Source organism: Eubalaena glacialis, chromosome 19, assembly GCF_028564815.1.
Source record: "Eubalaena glacialis isolate mEubGla1 chromosome 19, mEubGla1.1.hap2.+ XY, whole genome shotgun sequence".
Taxonomy (NCBI): Eukaryota; Metazoa; Chordata; class Mammalia; order Artiodactyla; family Balaenidae; genus Eubalaena; species Eubalaena glacialis.
This window is the reverse complement of record NC_083734.1, coordinates 38,267,149-38,280,528: the sequence shown is the minus strand read 5'-3', so window position 1 is coordinate 38,280,528 and position 13,380 is coordinate 38,267,149. Positions and strand designations below refer to the sequence as shown.

General features: G+C 46.1%; 1 non-coding gene across 1 annotated transcript; it reads right to left on the bottom strand.

The window, feature by feature from the left end:
- Positions 1-13,085: 13,085 nt before the first annotated feature.
- TRNAG-CCC (transfer RNA glycine (anticodon CCC)) lies at positions 13,086-13,158 on the bottom strand. The gene has a single exon. It is a non-coding gene; the product is annotated as a tRNA-Gly (tRNA).
- Between the last annotated feature and the right edge of the window lie 222 nt (positions 13,159-13,380).

Sequence of the window (13,380 nt, the reverse complement as noted above, 5' to 3'; positions counted from 1 at the left end):
CTTCTCGAGAAGCTTCACCCCTGGCCAAAAGAAAAGCATGTTCCGTTCCTTTCAGTCCTGTGGCAGACAACGTCAGTGTCCCTCCCGTATCCCTTCCACGTCCGCTCTCCCCTCATGTACCTTCCCTTCCACACACATGGTTCTCGACATCACACACCTGCAACTTCCCACTTGAGACACGCTCTGCTGTTGAAGCGAGGTGGCCTCCTTGGAGCAGGCCGGAAACGGGGCAGCTGGTGGGAGTTAACAGCTCTGGGGGTGGCCCTCAACCAATGGTGGGTAGGAGTTGGTGGATGAATACCCCAGCTTTCTCACTCGTGGTTGGGACAGCTCTGAGGTGGGTTCTGTAAGGACTGAGCCCCAGCTGCCCATAGCAGTCATCTGCTGCGGAACACATATTGTGTTGCATTCCTCCCCTCACTCCCCCACACCCCCCTCTGCCCATGCTTCCTGGGATCATCACCCAATAACACTATTTGTCCTCAAAAACAGACTCAGGGTCTACTTCCGGGGGAACCCAAGTTAAGTCCTTTGTTCTGTTTTAAAAACCCAAACATCTCAGGATTTGGTCAGATAATTGCCAGTAATATTCCCCTGTGTGCAGTCTTTGCTGACATCAGAGGGATAGAAGGTGATTTGACCAAGTGAGAACAGAAGTGGGTTCCCCAGTTCCCTTCACGCTCTACTAGCTTTTACCGCTAGTATGGAGTCTCCTGTTCTTAATTTTTCATTTATTTTTTTAAAAGTGAAAAACATGTTTTTAAAGTCAACATAATATATTTACACCATTTAAAAGCAAATGATACTAAAAGGCTTATAATGGAAAATATCAATTCCCTGCCTGACCCCGCCCTACTTCCCAGTCCTACTCCTCAGAGGCCACTATTTTCATCTAACATTTCTAGCTGTTTCCTCTGGTATTACCATCATATTTCTAAGTAATACGCTTATACCATTAACTCCTAATTTCTCAACGTTAGACATTACCCATTTTACTTATTATTACGGTAGATGAGCATAGAGCCCCCTTCAATTCCTGATTTCTCCTCTTGTACACCTCCACACTTCACATACCATAATTTTTGGTTAATTCAACATTTAACATTTACATTTTATGACTAAATAACTATGACTCCCAGCTAAGCCATATATTATACTAAAATTACATTTCCTTTCTTATGCAGTTTTTTGGTTTGCCTGGAAATAATTGTCTCATTCTTTCATTTGTTTAGTTTTCTTTGTAGCTACTACTAATTCTTCCCTCCCCCTTCCTTAATCCCATTTGTGACTGGGAATATTTCTTTTATACGAAAGGTAGTCTTCTATACATATACAGGTTTCCCTTGCTGTCTGAAAGTAGAGTGTTCCTATGAAATCTTTCATAAAATAAAATGGCGTAAAGTGAAGAAACAATTACCTTCGGACACATCTTGCTAATGGGATGCACAAAATAAACTGAGATAAATCACAGATGCTCACAGACACGTTCAAAGCTACAGTGGCTTGATGCTGAGATGCTGAGTGTAGTTCCCAGGGAAGGAGCTTGGTGGCGCCACTCCCGCTGCCCAGCTAGCTGCAAAGCTGAGCGCTTTTCTTTCTTTCTTTTTTTCTGGCCGCTCCAGGCGGCTTGTGGGATTTTATTTCCCTGACCAGGGATGAATCCAGACGCTTGGCAGTGAGAGCACTAACCACTGGATCGCCAGGGAATTCCCTTTCACCTTTTTTTAAAAAAAAAAAATTATTTTTTTATTTATTTGGCTGCTTCGGATCTTGCAGCATGTGGGATCTTCGTCGCGGTGGGTGGGCTTCTCTCTAGTTGCAGCTCGCGGGCTTAATTGCCCTGCGGCATGTGGGATCATTAGTTCCCAGACCAGGGATCGAACCCCCGACGCCTGCATTGGAAGGTGGATTCTTAACCACTGGACCACTAGGGAAGTCCCCCTTTTCACCTTTTTTCTTAAAGCAAAAATCCTCTTCAGATTTCTTTTTTTTTTTTTTTTTCTTTTGGCTGCGTTGGGTCTTTGTTGCTGCGCGCGGGCTTTCTCTGGTTGTGGCGAGTGGGGGCTACTCTTCGTTTTGGTGCTCAGGCTTCTCATTGCGGTGGCTTCTCTTGTGGAGCACGGGCTCTAGGCACGCGGGCTTCAGTAGTTGCAGCACGCGGGCTCAGTAGTTGTGGCTCGCGGGCTCTGGAGCGCAGGCTCAGTATTTGTGGCTCATGGGCTTAGTTGCTCCACAGCATGTGGGAATCTTCCCGGACCAGGGCTCGAACCCATGTCCCCTGTATTGGCAGGTGGATTCTTAATCACTGCACCACCAGGGAAGTCCCTTCAGATTTCTTTTGGTTAGCAAAAACAAGTACTAATGTAGGTCTTCTGTAAAAGCAAAGTGGCGTAAAGTGAACTTTTGAGAAGCAGGGGATATCTGCATACTCTTTTGTATCTTGCTTTTTCCACTTAATGATACATCCTGACCATGACTCTATATCAGTTCAAAGCAAACTTTCTTGTTCCTTTTTTATAGCTGCATAGTACTCCACTGCAGGGATGTACTAGAATTTCTTTAGCCAATCTCCTATGTTTGGGCATTTGTTTCTCATACTTTGCTATTACAAATAATGCTGAAAAACCTGTGTGTATTTTTTTTTAAATAGTGTTGGAGGGTTATATTCAGGGTAAATTCTAGACGTGGGATTGCCAGGGCAAAGGGTCAATGCCTATTTTGTTAGATATTGCCAGATCCTCCTCCATAGGGGTTGTACCATTTTGCACTCCCACCGGCTAAAGGAAAACTGTTTCCTCTAAACACCAACAATACTTCTGACACCAAATGTGTGGGGTTTTTTCCTACACCAACCAATTCTCCAATTCTCTGCAGACACCAACTGGGTGTCCTACAATTCAATTCACACACTAACTACCCAGAGATAGAGCAAACCCCACAGGTTAAGAGCTCAGGCCCACAAAGCTGCTCCTCACTTCAGACACCAGTCGTAAGTCCAGGCCTCACATACTTCTGACCGACCAGCTGTAAATCAGGGCTTCCCACAACTTTGTCCTCAGGTTCAATAATGTCCTAGAATGGCTCGCAGAACTCAGGGAAACACTTTGCATACTCTTACTGGTGTATTATAAAGGATGTAACTCAGGAACAGCCAGATGGAAGAGGTTCACAGGGCAAGGTATGTGGGGAAGGGGTGCGAAGCTCCACCACCCTCTCCAGGTGCACCACCCACACAGCACCTCTATGTGCAGCTCCCTGAACCCATTCATTTAGGATTTTAATGGAGGTTCCATTACACAGGCTTGATTAATTTAATCACTGGCCATTGGTGATTAATTTGATCCTCAGACCTTCTCCCCTCCCCAGAGGTGGGGGTGGGATGGAGCTGAAAGTTCCAACCCTCTGGTCTTGTGGTTGATTCCTCTGGCAACCGGCCCCTATCCTCCAAGAGTCACCTCACTAGCATAAATTCAGGTAAAGTTGAAAGGGGCTTATCACCCCTACACTCAGGAAATTCCTAGGGTTTTAGGGGCTCAGTGTCAGGCAACAGTGGCAGAGACCAAATATATTTTTCTTATGTCACAGCAGCAAAATATGAAAGTGTGTGTTTCCCATACAGCCTCGCCAACAGAGTATGTGGTCAAGCCTTTGAATTTCTGTCAATCTGATAAATGAGAAATAGGGTTACGGTGTACTTTTAATTTGCATTTCTCTTCTTCATGAGTAAAATTGAGCATATTTTCATCTATTTAAAGGCCATTTTTAGATGTTTTTTTCTGATGTATGTGAGTAAACTATCTCTTTGTGCCTCTTGCCCACTATTCTAACAGGGAAGCATTACTTTAGAAAAAGATACTGCATTCATTAAAGGTATACACTAAACTGCTATAACAAAGAGGCCCCTAGTACAGTGGCTTAGGTAAGACAGAAGATCAATTCTTTCTCATGTAGCAGTAAGAGGTGAGCAGCCTGGGGCTTTTGGAGTGCCTCTGCCATCTTCAACATGTGCTTCCATCTCTGTGTCTAAGCCACTTCTCATCAGCAGGAAGGGGAGACGTGAAGGGCAAGCACCTTTTCTCCTTCTAAGGACGGGCTCCAGAAGTTGGGCACCTCAGTACTTCTTGCCTCCTCTTGGCCAGAACTCGGTCACGTGGTCACACCGGGCTGCAAGGAAGGTGATGAAATCTGGTCTCTGGCTGGACTACCACTTATCCTTGAGGGTGGGGTTTCCATTACCAACCAGGAGAAAGGGAGACTAGGTAGTGGGGAGTGGTACTTCAGGGGGTAATTAGGCCTCTCTGCCCCAAGGCCTGCATGAATCATAATAGAGAATGTTTATTGAGTGGCTCCTATGTGGACACTCTATTTCAAACACAGGACATGTGTGAAACTTGTAATCTGCACAAAAATGTATGAAATGGGCACTAGTATAGAAAGGAAACTGAGGCAGAGAGCAGTCAATTAATTAATTTCCCCAGAATCTCATAGGTAATAAGTGATGCAGCCAGGCAGCCTGGTGCCAGGACCAATACTCTTAGTCACTATTTTATTCTGCTTCTGGACCATGTTTAGGTATTTTGAGATATTTTTTTGTTTTGCTCCCTGGGGCCAGGACTTTCTTTCCTCTAACACACGAATCTATTGTTCAGCTTTCAGACGTATCGCTCTCATACACTTTTGTAGGAATGTGTCATGTTTGCCAGTAAAGGACTGTCTCCCTCACAGCTGCGTTGCCGCCTTCGGGATTGCTCAGTCGCCTTCCAGTCACTGCACGGCCTGGTTGTTTGGCGGCTGAGACTCCTGTCCTCCTGCCTTCCTCGTGTGGCCTCGTAATAAACCCCCATTATGTAAAGAACTTTCTTCTTGAAAGAGCCCCAAACTCACCCCCTTATATGTGAGGCTGGGAGTCTGGCCTTTGCCCTGTGCCTGTTGATGTGCCAATGGAGAGGTTTAAGCAGGCAGAAGTCAGGAGCAACCTGACTGTGATTTAGAAGCATCCTTAGTTAGTGATGTGAGGGGCAGGGGAGAAACAAGGAGGCCAATGCAAGACCTTAACCAAACCCATGGGAATGGAGAGACATTCCTCCCTCTTGCTGGGCACAGGGTCCCGGCCAGAGTAGCATGTCCCTGTTTTTCAAACGGGAGCTGCGTCACCATCTGGCGCCACCTGCCTCTCTAGGCGGGGCTTGCACTGTTCCATGCTATGCACACTCCAGCTGCACGGCACCTCTCACTGCCCCCCAACAAGCTCACACTTCTACAGTGCATTGCCCTTGCTCATGCGGTTCCCTCTGCCCAGAATGTCTTTCCTCTCTAGCGCTGCCTGGAAAATGCTTACTTCTCCTTCGAAGTCCAAGTAAAATGTCACCTCCCCTGTGGTGACACTTCCCCTACTGTCCCAGACTTATTCACATCCCCCCAGTGCTCCCATGGAACTTGGTCCACACATATATTACAGCAGTCATTGCACTGAATTGTAATTGTGTGTTTGTGTTTGTAGTCACCGCTACAAAATGGTGGCCTCCCAGATGACAGGGATGAACTTTATTCCTGTCTATTACCCTTTGTTCCCAAAGTGCATACAGGACGCCTGGTATAGGTAGGTGCTCAATAAATGTCAGTGAGTGAATGGTGGAGTTGATCTCAGCCTGGTGGCAGAGGGGGCTCCCCATCTGCACCTTCCCAGAGCAACCTCTAGAGGGCAGTCTCACACCACATGCGGCTTTTCTACCCTCTGTCCAGTTGCCTTTATTACTTCAGGCAGCCTACATGGATGATGATGGATAGATAGATAGGTAGGTAGATAGATGCTACATAGATGATAGATAGGTGGGTGGATACATATGGTCGGGTGGTCCAGATGGGCTCAGGAACTGACAAGCACTGGGATTTGGGATTCTAACCAGGCACTGCCGGCCCATACCTTAGACACAGGCTTAGGGCCTGGGGACTATGGTTGAAAGTTGGAAAAAAGTTTTTCGTTTCAAAATGAACAAAGAAAATTGCAAAATGAAAATTCATATTTAAATAAATGGCTATAAGACAAAAATGTCAACCAATTAACTGCAGCTCCACTTGTACATAGTTTATGTATAAATGCCATTTCATGTGGCATGTGAGTGCATCTTAGTTTTTGTCATTATGTGGGCAGTCCTAAAGCATCGAGTGCCCTTGGTGCCCTTGAAAAGGCCCTGGGAGGGAGGAAGCGGAATGGAATGTTACTTGGAAGCCCAGACTCCCCACCAGAGGGCTCAGGGCCCTGCTCTTTAGCTCAGCTACCCAATGAGTCTGAGGCTGAAGGCCCGCACACCCACATCTGCCTCCCCCCTTCCTGCTGGGGGCTCTGGAGCCATGCCTACCCAGGCCTGGTCAGTAACAAAGGCTGACCTCAGCCACCATCTTTCTTGGTCTCAAGGTAAGATGGCAGAGGGGTGGTTTAAGCTTCTCCACTGGGAAGATATTGAATAGGAAGAGGTTCTGTCCCCTGGGACTTCTGGCTCAGCGGGTAGAATGGGCAGGAGACAAGAACGGGACCAAGTGACTCTGAATTCAAGTCAGAACCAGTCAGGGGCTCTAAAGCACTAGGTAGGGACCCAGGAAGGCTTCTGGGAAGAGGCAGTATTTTGAGTTGGCTTTGACAGGTGAGTGAGTGTCACACAGGCAGTAGTTGGAACATCCTAAAAGAGCAGGGGAGAGTGGAGGGGAAACTAGATGACATGTCCTTCAGGCTTCACAGAATTCATAGGGCAGTGGTGTCTCCAAGTCACACATGAAGGGGCTGAAGTTCAGAGAGTTAATAATAATAGTAACAAGGGCCAATTATTGAGTGCTTACTTCCATCCAGACCCTGTGCTAAGCCCCTTACGTATATTGTCTCATTTAATCCTCTCAACAATCCTAATGAGAGGTAGATGTTATTAGGTTCATTTTACAAATAGGGAAACTGAGGTTCAGAGAGGTTAAATAAGTTGTTGAAAGTTAGGATTCAAGGGCAAGGTTATCTGACTTCAAACCAAGTGCTCTTAATCACTACATCATGCCCTCTTTCAAAGTGGCCTGCCCAATTTTACAGGGCTATGAATTACATGGAAGAGTGGAACATTTATTGAGTGCTTCCAATCAATGTGTCAGACCCTGTTCTAGATGCTTTGCACATTTTAACTCATTTAGCTGAAGTAGAGGATGTAGTCATCATTACCATTCATAAATGGGGAAACCAAGGCCAAGAGAGGCTAAGTAACTTGCTGAAGGTTGCTGCCAGGCTGTCTGGTTCCAGAGTCTGGGCTCTTTACCACAAGCCTGCCTACTCTATGGGGTCACAAGGTATGGGGCTGGGGCAGTGACAGGCCCAGTGGGGTAGAGAATAAGAGGGAGGGATGTAGTGGTCTATGTGATGTGTGAGGGAGAACCCAGCCACAGGAGCTGATCACAGTGTTTTTCTCTGCTGTTTCCTCAGTTGGAGTTCAATGCTGAGTTCCTACCAAAACTACTGAGAGCATAATGCCTCCCCAGGTATCTTTTCCTTATGGCATTTTGTTGAAGTAATTTTTTTTTTTTTTTTTTTTTAGATTTGTCTGATGATTGGGACCTCCAGAGCTGCACTGGGTTTTTTTGTGTTTTTTTTTTTTAATTTATTTATTTTTATGGCTGTGTTGGGTCTTCGTTTCTGTGCGACGGCTTTCTCTAGTTGTGGCAAGCGGGGGCCACTCTTCATCACGGTGCGCGGGCCTTTCACTATCGCGGCCTCTCTTGTTGCAGAGCACAGGCTCCAGACGCACAAGCCCAGTAATTGTGGCTCACGGGCCCAGTTGCTCCGCGGCATGTGGGATCTTCCCAGACCCGGGCTCAAACCCGTGTCCCCTGCATTGGCAGGCAGATTCTCAACCACTGCGCCACCAGGGAAGCCCTGAAGTAATTTTTAATTAGCAAATACAGCTGCTTTGCAAAGAGGGGTTCATTTTCCCCTTGTGACCAGGGCTACTGGTCTGTTGGAGCTTTCCTGAATGGCTCACACAGTCCTCCAGTTAGGCTCAGGAACCACTTTGTTGAGAAGGATATTAACAAGATGGGGCCATACAGGGGAAAGGCTGGTGTGGAGGTGGTCAGAGATTGAATTAGGAGATGGAATGGAAAGCTTCCATGGCCCTGGTCCCTAATATGACTCTATTCAGGGCCTTTGGGACCAGTTCTAGGTTGCCTGCCTCAAGGGGAAATATTGTGGACAGGCATATGCAGGTGGAACGGTCCCATTTGGGGAAAGGAAAATTGTAGGGAGACACAGAGCATTAATAATTAATTAAGCACATGGGCCCTGAAGTTGGGACTATCTGAATTCAAATCCCTACTCTGTTATTGTATGATGTTGGGTAATTTACTCAACCTAAGTCTTGGCGCCCCATCAGTAAAATGGGTATATTAATGATACCTTTAATCATTAACTGTTTATACAGTAATGATTAATGGTTTTTTGTGGGAATTAAAATGACCAAGTACAAAGTGCTTAATACAATGCTTGTCATACAAACATTCAATGCCTATTATTTTATTCGAACTAAATGGGGGACAACAACAAAAACAATTCTATTGTTCAGAATATATTAACAGGGACTGAAGTTGGCTATAGAAAGAATTTCCTAACAACAAAGGGTGTGAAGCCTAAGAAAATTGTAAAAGCTCCTCCTCAGTTTCTTTCCAAGAGTGGATTTCAACTCAGGGGTGGTCATTTCTGGAGGCAGGGCCTGGGGATGCCCTGGTGATGGGCAGGTCTGTGTGGCTCCCTGAATCCATGACAACTGATAAACAGACACTCTGTATGGCATTGCTTGGGGTTTACAACCAGGAGATGGAGCGCCTGCATTGCCAAGATGCCCTTTATAGCTGTTTCCTGAACCTGAGTAAATTTCTGTTTAAAAAGTACCTCCTGGGCCCCTACCTAAGTCTCCTTACTGCTTAACGTTAGCAGTTGCTTCCCTTTGGCTGAGTGAGAGCTGAGCTGCAAAAACTCCCGGAAGGAAGAAAGGAAGGGATAGTGGGTTGGGTGGGGTGGCAGGGACGGGTCCTCCATAATGGGGGATGGGCCTGAATCCAGGCCTGGATGTCACTATAGGGCCTCTTTAAGAGAATTTGTCCTGACTTGAAGGTAGCTGGAAAGCCTGACTACTGGCAAAGAAAGAGTTACTAAGCGTCAGCTGAAGGGATGGCAAGCGGTGAGTGGGGCCCCGGCCAAGCAGTTTTTATCTTCAGGGAAGTTTCAGAGTCATTGTCACTTGCAGGGGATTTTCTGAACTATGAACTTTATTGCAGAGAGGGCAGAATGGGTGGGTGACAGGAAGTTGGCCTCAGGCACCACACCCACCCCGCCCATTCCCCCACAGCAGGATTCTGTGTTACAAACCTAAACCCTGGTCCAGCTTGGCCTCCTGCAGCTGTGCCACCCTCGTCAAGTCCTCATCCTCACTAAGCCCTGGCTCGCTCCTCTATAAAAGGGGATGACAAGAGCACTTAACTGGTAGTAAACACTCAATGTATCTTGGATTTAAATAATATAATATGTGATGACTCCTGAGGTCAGAGATTTGCACTGAGGGGAAGGAACAGAGAAGAGAGTCTGTCCCTTTTCTTGGGAGCTGATTAGAGGAACAAGCCGGGCATAAATTAAAAGAAATGCAATTGGAAAATGCCTTTTCCAGCCAGTGGTGGGGAGCAAAACACAAATATTGGAAAGAATTTCTAGTTACTCTCTGCAGTATATTTTGTCACACTTTTGCGTTGGTTTTCTCATCCCTGTCTATTTTGAGATGCTGTTCAAGTAAGTGTGTCCTCCAGGCTCCCACAGACTGACAGCAGGAAGCAGCAGTCAGGAAGCACATGGTGGCAAGCTGGACATTTGGTCAGAATGTGTTCTGGGCCCCCTGGCAGATTCTGGGGAATTGACTTGGGGAATCGACCATTTCACTACAAAAGCACGGAGGGGATGGCAGGGACTAGATTGTGCTGGCTGAAGACTAGGCAGGGGTCACCGAATTCAACAGGAGGCAACAAGCATCTACCAGGCACCTGTGTATTCAGTAATCAGAGAAGGCTTCCAGATGCAGGGGGCTTCTTCTAGTAATCGGCGGGAGATTATTGGCTCAGGCAAAGGGTATAGGATTCAAAAAGGAGAGGAGGATCAACACCAAGCAGCAGTAAGGTGGAGAAAGCACCTCTGCCTCGGGGGCTTGTAGAGAGACCAGGTGGTATCAGAGGTAGCGGGGCAGAGAACAACATCCCAGGGAGTAGATGTTGAGAAAGGATTAGCCTCTGACAACGGATGTGAAATACTGACCCAGAGAAAAGTGCCTGGTGTTTGTCCAGGCCAAACCAGTGCAGCAGCTTCTGCGGGACGAGGTGCAGGAAGATGGCCCAGGTTGGGAGGCCGAGGCTCCTGCAGCTCACCCTGGGGGAGCCTCACCAAGGTCCAGAACTCAGTCTCCCTACCTGGAGACAGATCCTCCAGGAGGATTTAGAGAAGGATCCTCACGTTTGAAATCAAGGCAGGTGGCTATGCACACACATGAGCACACACGTATAAATAATTAAATGTTTTTTTTTTTTAAGGTCACCTATGCATAGAAAGAACTGGATGAAAATGTTAATAGTGATTGCTTGATGGAACTATATGTCTTTTATTTCTATTTCATGCATTTCAAATGTTCTTTAATGAGCAAATACTGGTTTTTAAAAAGAGAGAAAAGAAGCGCATCTGCCTGTCAACGTTTAGTTCCTGAAATCAAAGGTTTCTTTCTAGCCCTACTGATATAGCTAAAACTGACTAAATTAGTTAGGCCTCCATAACCTTATACTTCACTTGCACGTCTTCTTTCCATATGTTTTTCTTTTCCTTTGTTAATGATTCCTTTGCACCTAATTTACCTGCTAGTATTTGACACTATTGAACTCATTTTCTGAAGCTGTTTTACCGCTTGGCTTTCAGGTGGCAGATTTCTTTTGCTTCTTGGATGGCTGCCTAGCCCCTAAAGTTGATGTTATTCAGGGCCTGTCCTCAACTGACCCTCCGGGTTAGCACACTCATTCCCATGGCTGCAGCTACACTGCCCTGTGTCAGTAACAACTTGCAGCTCCAACCCATCTTCTTATTTATTTATTTGGCTGCATCAGGTCTTAATTGTGGCACACGGGCTTCTCTCCAGTTGTGGCGCATGGGCTTAGTTGCCCCGTGGCATGTGGGATCTTAGTTCCCCCACCAGGGATCGAATCCACGTCCCCTGCATTGGAAGGCGGATTCTTAACCACTGGACCACCAGGGAAGTCCCCCAACCCATCTTCTTGCAGAAACATTTCTCCAATCACCTACTGTCTATCCCTACAAGTCCCTAAGATTCAATATGCTTAAAACTTAAACTCTCTGCCTGAGAGCAACTCTTCCTTCTGTATCATCTATCTTGGTGGTCTGGGTCAGAATCCTAGTTATCATCTATTCTTCCCTACCTCTCTGTAGCAGGTTGAAAAGAGATGTCCATGTCTTATAATTACTACCTTATATGGATAAAGTACACTGCCTTATAAGAAGAAAGATGTGATTAAGGATCCTGAGAGGAGCTTATCTTGGATTATCTAGGTGGGTACTAAATCCAATGAGGAGTGCCCTTAAGAGACACATGGAGGAGAAGACACACTGAGAAGAGGAGGCATTGTGACCACGGAGGCAGAGATTGGCATGACGCTGCAAGCCAAGGGATGCCAACAGCCACTCAAAGAACAGACTGTCCCCTACAGCCTCGGGAGGGAGTGTGGTCCTGCCAACACCTTGAACTTCTAAGAGCCTCCAGAATCTGCCACTGTGAAAGAATAACTTTCTGTTGCTTTAAGGCACCCAGTTAGTGTTGTTATGGAAATTAATATAACCTCATTCTTTGGCACCTAATTGATCACAAAAGTCCTGTTGACTTCAACTCCTAAATAGCTCTGGTTTTCCCTCCCTTCTGCATCTCCACTGTCTGGTCCGGGCCCTCCTGCGCTCTCTTGAACCACTGTAGTGGTCTCCTAACTGGTCTCCCTTCCTCCAGGCTTCCCCTGATTATTATCCCTACACCCAATCCATTCTCCACAGTGCTTCCACAACCTAGAACCACAGGGATCATTCTAGAATATAAGTTTGACTACATCACTCCCCTATTAAGAGACCTCAAAAGCTCTCTACTGCCTTTAATAGGACCAAGTCCAGATTATTCCATTATTCCATTCAGGATGGATTATTCCATTCAGGATGGTATACAAGGCCTTTCCCAGGCTGGATTGAACCTTCTTTCCAGCCTCCTTTCTCACTCTGCCCCAATAGGAACGCTGTGCTCTCATCACACGGATCGTTGCAATTTCCTTGTCATGACCTGCTTTTTGAAGCTCCTGCTCTTTTTTAGAAAATAAACCTTTAATTTTGTGGTAATTGTAGATTCATGTACAATTGTAAGAAATAATAGAGATCACGTGCACCTTTTAATGCAGCTTCCCTCAGTGGTAACATCTTGCAAAACCTTAGTACAATATCACAACCAGGATATCAACATTGATGCAATTCACCTACCTTATTCAATTTCCCATTTTTCCGGTTCTCATTACATAGTTGGTTCAATGCATTTTTATCACATGTAGGTTTGTGGATCCACCACCAGAGTCAAGATACAGCACAAGGACCCCTTCCTCACATAGCCCTCACACCCCTACCTCCCTTCTACCTAACCCCTAGCATCAGTAGCCTAGTCTCCATTTCTATAATTTTGAAATTTCAAGAGTGTTAAATGAACAGAATATATAGTATGTAATTTAAAATGCTTTCAAATTTAGCTTAATTCTGTGGAGATTTCAGTCAAGTTATTGCATGTGCCAGGTTTGTTCCTTTTAAGTGCTGGGTAGTATTCCATCCTTTGCCTTTTTAAAAAAATATATTTATTTATTTATTTATTTGGCTGTGCCGGGTCTTAGCTGTGGCACGCGGGATCTTCGTTAGCACGTGCGGGACCTTCGTTGTGGCATGCGGGATCTTTAGTTGTGGCATGCGGGCTCTTTCAGTTGCAGCATGCAGGATCTAGTTCCCTGACCAGGGATCGAACCTGGGCCCCCTGCATAGGGAGTGCAGAGTCTTAACCACTGGACCACCAGGGAAGTCCCCATCCTGTGCTTTATTATGGCATTCTCCCCGGTTTTCTCCACCTAAAGGCCACTCATCTTTTAATCAGATTCGAATCCCATCCTCCCACCCGCAGCATTTGTTATAAATTATTGCAATTATCTGTTGTACGCTCAGCTCACACCATCTTCTCTGGTATTTTCCTCTCCCCATACACCCCCCCATCCCATCCTTGCAGTGACTCAGAGCAGCCAGGT